At 34.3% G+C, this 7,205-nt stretch overlaps 1 pseudogene; it reads right to left on the reverse strand.

Annotated features, from left to right (window-relative positions):
• Positions 1 to 5,743: 5,743 nt before the first annotated feature.
• Positions 5,744 to 5,834, reverse strand: LOC122127773 (annotated as a pseudogene).
• Positions 5,835 to 7,205: the final 1,371 nt, after the last annotated feature.

Here is a 7,205-nt window from a genome sequence, read left to right on the forward strand (position 1 = left end):
TGTTTTTTTATTTCATTTTATTTTTTGGGTCCGCTAGTGGGGCCTGAACTCTGGGCCTGGGCGCTCTGCCTCATCATTTCAGCTCAAGGCTAGCGCTCTACAACTTGAGACACAGCACCACTTCCGGCTTGTTTCTTTTTGCTTATGTGGTGCTGAGGAATCAAACCCAGGGCCTCAGGCATGCAAGGCAAGCACTCTACCACTGAGTCACCTTCCCAGCCCAGCAGCTTGTTATTTGTTTCTTAATTGTGTCATTTGTTATTCTCGGTCCAAGTCTTCTCTTCATCTTAATTGTTTAGTTTTCTATTTTATCTCTATTGGTTTGCTGATTATACATTTTGTTTAGCCTTTTTAATGACTGACATGAGGCTGAAAAGCTATATGCTAGTTTATTACTTGCTATGTTAATGTAAAATTACTGCTTTCCACAGCTCTTCTACTCTTCAATACTACACTATTTCCCCCAGTCCCATCTCCTGTATTGCTGCTCTCATATATTTTATTTTATTTTTTATTTAAATTTTATTGTCAAGGTAATGTACAGATGGGATATAGTTACATAAGTAAGGTAATTAATTTATTTTTTTCTAACTTGTTATCCTTTTCCCTATTTTTCTCCCTCTTCACTCTCAGCACCCCCCCCAAGATTATTTACAACATATTGTCTTGTGAGTACTACTGTTGCATAGGTTCCCCCTTTGTCCTTTGTCTCACCATTTTGTTTTTTTTTTCCTTTCCCTTCCCTAGTTCAGATCAACGTATTTAAAATACCCAGGGTATCAAAATCCAATACAGTGACTACAGGGGATAAACCATAAGTGGGGAAAACACAAAAAGATAAAAAGAAATCACATAGTTCATTAAGAACAACAACAACAAAGAACATGTCTTGGAGTTCATTTCACTTGGAATCACCTTATTCGGTCATATGTACATAGCTACTGAGCTATTCTGCTCTATCCTTAATGTACACAATAATGCTCCCTTATTACCCAGTAATCCCACTTCTGGGCATATAACCAGGTGATCACAAACAAGGCCACAGTAAAGCTACTACTGTGTATCACAGTAATATTTACCAAAAATGACACACACACACACACAAACACACACACACACACACACAGAGATAAACACAAGTGGAAATCTATGCTTCCATCACAAAGAATGTGACCACCTCATTTGTAACGAAATGGAAGAACTTGGAAAAAATCATATTAAGTGAAGTAAGCCAAACTTCAAGAAACATAGGTCCCATGGTTTCCCTTATTTGTAATAATTAGTTTACATCAAGGATAATCTCATATATTTTAATTTGACATTTTGTTCTATGTTGAACGTGCAATATTATTGCTATATTGTTTGTTATTATTTCTGAAAACAGGCAGGTATACTTAAAGAATTACATTAATCTTATCCATTATTGAAGGAAGAAAAACTAAAAGAGGAACCACTACTAGGAAGAACAACTCCTACTTACTTAGCTTCATTCCTACGTAAGGCCAATGTTGTCCCCTGTATCTTCATGTTGTACAATACAACTCTATACCTGGTCATAATGTATATCTAGTATTTTATGCATAAATGCCCCAGAAGTTCCACTTTGCTTTACTTAAAAAAAAAATTCTGTCTTAATGTTTGCGGATTTTGTGTGTGTGTGTGTGTGTGTGTGTGTGTGTGTGTGTGTGTGTGTTCCCAAAGATCAGAACATAACATTTTTCTTCATTTCGAATACATCTTTCAGGTCATTGTAAGTTGTGGCTAATGGGAGAAGTCTCTCGTTAATTTAAGGATGAAACAAAAAGATATTTCTGCATCTACCAGAGTTGCTTTATTAGTGTAGTTGAACACTGAACTTCGATTTATATCTTGGCTGTTGTTGTGAATAATGTGAATAACAATGAACTACAGATATAATTACGAGTTACTCAGAGAGAAATAATCACATGATTGGTGGATCAGATGATATTTCAACTATGATTTCTTTAGAAAACTGCATACTACTTTCTACAAGGAGAATATTAACCTGTATTTTGATCAAGAGTGTAGAAAATTTCCTTTTCTTCACACTCTCACCAACATTATTACCTTTTATTCAAAAAGTAATAAAGGGCAAGTTTTTACTATCTTCACTACCCCAGACTCGCTTAAGACTGAAATCCAACCTCCTAAATGCTTGGAATTACATACCTTTACCACCACACCTGGTTCCTTTGATTTTTTTTTTTTAATAAGAGTTCTAATAGTTATGAAGTAGTATCATAGTAATTTTGAATTACATTTCTCTAATGACTTCTGCTCACAAAGCATTAAGCCAGCACAGAATTTGTATTAAACACAACTGTGTAAACCCACTGGTGATATAGAGGGCTTTATGGAAAATATGTCTATTTGAACTTTTGTCCATTTTTAATCAAGTGTCTTGTTAATCTCATCTTTAATCTCTCTATACAAAAATAATTAATTCAAGGTAGTAAAAAGGAAAAAATTAAGCAACTTCTAACATTTTTCAATTTTCAATAACATGATATTGCTTAAATCATTTTCTGTTTATGCTTGAGACTATATAACAATTTAGTTAGACCTTTTACATAGCTATATGTTTTTTATTTATTTTACATTTATTGCTCTTTCCAAAGCTTGCGTGTCTAATTTTGGTTTCTTTCAGTCTTAAGTAGTTCAGATTTCAAACTGAAGAATAAATGGAAGTAAGCAAACAAAAAATACAGTTCCTCTCATCTGATTATACCTCTACAAGAATGAGAAAGAGTTCAGCATTCTAAGGACCCTTAATTCTTAAGATAACATTTGCTATAATGCCAATGTTATTACCATTTTAGTGCTGGGAAAAATTGTAATTAAAGGCAGTAAGTGCATGGCCCAAGACACACAGTGAGGAAGGAAATGAGTCAAATTTTCCAAAAGTCTTTCAGCAATACACAACAAGTAGATAAATTCTCTCCATTCTCTGATACTCTCAATTCAATATTCATATTGTCCAAGAAATAATAGCATAGCAATTATTGCCCATGGTGATTGTTTTCTGTTACATTTTTCTTCAACACAGACTGTGTTGGTGACATTGGATTATCATGCACAGAGCTGAGCTTATAAATTATGGTCCAAAAAGAGGCAAATTTCTTCTGTCCCATAGTTCCAGTATCATTTTTAAAAAGTACTAAATCTTTTAAATATCATCACTTACTGTATTTTAAGAATTCAAGAATGAAAAAAAATCACATATAATCAATCCAAAATGCTTTAAAACTAGGAGATGATAAAACAGGCCTCTGTGAAGTAAATTTTCTTCTACTTTTAAAATTGTTCTGAAAGCCTTGTGCTGGTTTGTCACACCTGTAATCCTAACTACTCGGGATACCTACTAAGGAGCCTGAGATCTGTGGATAACATTTGGAAGCCAATCAGGGCAAAATAAATTTATTAGATTATTTTTCCAAAAATTTAAAGAACTAACAAAGGGCCAGGAATGGAGATGTAGCTCATATAGTAGCTCACCAATCTAGAGAGAAAGACATAGTGAGACCACAAAACCCTAATTTCAAAATCTGAGTATGCCAACACACAGGAATGCACACACACTCACTTTTCCAAATATCTTCATATCAGTGTTTTGCATTAATTTCTTTGTTAACGATATTATATGGGTAAAATAGGCAAAATAAACTTCCATCTCAAAACATTTTTATACATTTTTTGTTGTAAAAATACTGTACAGAGGGGTTATAGTTACATGAGCAAAGTAATAAGTACATTTCCTATCAAGCATTGTTACCTCCTCCTTTGTTTTTCCCCCACCATTCCTTCCCTTCCACCTCCACAAGTACATTCCTCACACCCGCAAGCCCCACCCAATGTCCCCAGCCTAAATTGTAAAGTTCGTTCTTCAAAATAATGTCTTGTGCATCTATTGTTATACAATGGGTCAAAATTTATTCCTATTTAAGTATGTTGTTTTTTCCCTTTCCTTCCCCAAATTAGAGAAGTGTATATACAAGATGCAGGTGCACCAACATCAAATAAAGTGAAAATAGGGGTTATATTGTTGGGGAGGAATGTATAAAAAACAAAAAAAAATCACGTCGTACATTATATATATGTGAGAAACAACAGCAAGAAAGAAAAAAACACTTGCGGCTCTATCTTGAGGGTCATATAGCTTAACATCTACTTATCTAGTCATATACACATAGCTTTTCAACTTTTCTGCTTATCCCAGTCATATACTAGTTATTGCAAATAAGGGATACCATGGGACCTATGTTTCTTTGGACTTGGCTTACATCAGTTAATATAATTTTTTCCAAGTCTTTCCATTTCCTAAAAATTGGGCGATGTCATTCTTTCTGATGGAGGCATAGAATTAATATATATACACATATATATGTATATATATAGTATATGTGTGTGTGTGTGTACACACATATACACAGAGAACATTTTAGTTTTTTGTTTTTTAGAGCAACTTAGTTTTCCATCTTCATCATTTTTTCAAATGTTTTTCTTGTGATTAAGTGGTTACATACTTTCCCAAATTTCACAATATTGTGGGATAGTGATGCTTAGTTAAAGTCACAAACATATTCTAACTTTGATGGAGCAAATTGTCTATCATGGTCTACAACACTTATGAGTTCTATGAGCTTTGCAATAGAGTTATTTCTTCCATATGTATACTTTTTTTGTTTGGAAATATGTATATTTCTTTTGTTTTGCATAGCGTCTGCTGTTCCCTCTTTCCCACTTGTTCCCTCCCTCCCTTCAGTGACATTGAGTTGCTTAGTTCATTTTGGTCAATGTCCAGTGCAGCTGATGGATCTCACTGTTGTATGTTTTTCCCTGATTCCTTCTAGTTCTGTGTCGTCCTCCTGGTTTCCCTCCAGTGTGCACATATTATCAGCAGAATGTGGTTATTTAGTAGTGATTCAATCAGATGAGTGGAAGTCCTTGGTTTCTTAAGTGTTGTTAATTTTGTTGTATCACCTTACATTTTGGATTTAACATCCACTTACCATGGAGACCATGTGGTTTGTCTCTTGCTTTTGTCTTACCTCGCTCAACATGATTTCCTGTAGCTTGATTGATTTCCCTGCTAATGCCATTATTTTGTCCTTTCTAATGGCTGTAAAATATTCTGTTGTGTATAGTTACAACAGTTTTTGGATCCATTCATCTCTGGTGGGACATATGGGTTGTTTTCCTATCCTGGCTATTGTGAACAGTGCTACAATAAACATGGAGGTGCATGTGTCCTTGAATATTGGTACCTGTTGTTCAGGATAGACGCCTAGAAGTGGTATGAGTAGGCCATAAGGAAGGTCAATAATTAGCTTTCTGAGGACTCACCAGACTGCTTTCCAAAGTGATTGTGTAAGTGTACATTCACACACACACACACACACACACACACACACACACACACACACACAGAACGTTTTCTTGATCCATTCTTCTACTGAGGGGTATCGGGGTTGGTTCCCTATCTTAGCTATGGCAAATAATGCTACAATAAACATTGTTGTGGTGGTAGTTTTAGTATGGACTTGTTTGTGATCATTTGGGTGAATGCCCAAAAGTGGGATTGCTGTGTAATAGGAGAGCTCTATGTGGAGTCTTTTGAGGAACCTCCAAACCGCTTTCCAAAGTGAATGAACAAGTTTACACTCCCACCAAGAATGCAGTAGGCTTCCCTTCTGGCCACATCCCTTCCAGTATCTGTTGGTGTAAACATATGGAACTATTCATCCTTGTGCAGGAACCATGCTAATCTTCTCTGTATGTTCCAATTTTAGTATATGTGCAGCCAAATTGAGCACAGAACATTTTTTTATATATAAAGTGTAATTGATTTTCTTAAACGAGACAATTCAACAACAAGTAAGTTCAAAAGAATTGTGAAATTTTGCAACCATGTATTTCTTACATAAGCACACATTTAAGAATAAAGTCAAGATTGACATGCCAAAAACAAAATAATTTCAGATATTTGTTGTTCATGAGATGTGTAGGAGGAGGAATTCAATTACTCTACACAAGGCACCTGTCATAATGATCATTGCAGCAAATGTTAAGCTTTGTTAAAAGTTTTAATGTTTTAAATATCTTTCATTTTGGGATTTGCTTATATGGCAAAATTAAGACTGTTTGGCAGGTCATAAAATTTTTCGATAAAGTATATAGTATTTCTGGTAGCATGTACTAGTATGTATGTACTTTTCAGAGTTTATAGAAAATTTACTAATGAGAAGTTGCAAAGACTGTGCAAAGAAGTAGAGTGAAGACTTAAGATTTTAAGTACACAGTTTCTCTTAAATCTTTAGGGCTCCCTTACGTTATATGTTAGTGATGAACAAATAATGATATAAGCCACATACAAATGATGAGATGAACTATAAATAGTAAACTTAGTGGGTAAATTTAAAGGCTACTCATAGCTTTATCCAGTTTTAAATGTACAGGAATATGAGAAAATAGTAAAATCTACTATATACTCTTCAAATAATTGTTCAAAACAATTCAAGTAATTGTTTTGTTTTTATTTTAGTAATCATTAATATATAATTATTTTCTTTATTTATAGCATTTTTCCTTGTTGTAATATAATACAACTTTTTGTGAGTCGTGATTAAGAGGTACTTTGAGAATATTATTGGGATGGCCACACCATTTTTCATAGGTCCATGTAAATTTAGAAAGAGCAAAACTAAAAACAAAATATTGATTAAAAATTATATCAAGTAGAGTCTGAATCAGGAGTGTTGATAAATATCCATACCTAAAATCTTATCCCTAGTCTGAAGTAATGGTATTACAGAGTTGAGGCCACAAAATTGAGAAACTGTGCTTTGTTTTGCTTTGTTTTTTGCTTTGGTTTTGTTGGTTGTGGGGCTTGAACTCTCGGTCTTGGATACTGTCCCTCAGCTCTTCAGCTCAAGGCTAGCGTTATCACTTGATCCACAGCACCACTTTCATCTTTTTCTGCTTATGTCGTGCTGAGGAATGAAATCCAGGACCTCATGCATGCAAGGCAAGCACTCTACCACTGAGTCACCTTTCCAGCTCCTGAGAAACTGTGATTTAAAAATCATCTGAACAATATTTGCTTTCTGCTTTTGGTTATATAATGAAATATGTGAACACATTTTTATATTTTTGTGAACTGTCATACTTCTAAATTTATACTAACT

Source organism: Dipodomys spectabilis, unplaced genomic scaffold (assembly GCF_019054845.1).
Source record: "Dipodomys spectabilis isolate Male_0828 unplaced genomic scaffold, ASM1905484v1 ptg000311l, whole genome shotgun sequence".
In the NCBI taxonomy this organism is placed as follows: domain Eukaryota; kingdom Metazoa; phylum Chordata; class Mammalia; order Rodentia; family Heteromyidae; genus Dipodomys; species Dipodomys spectabilis.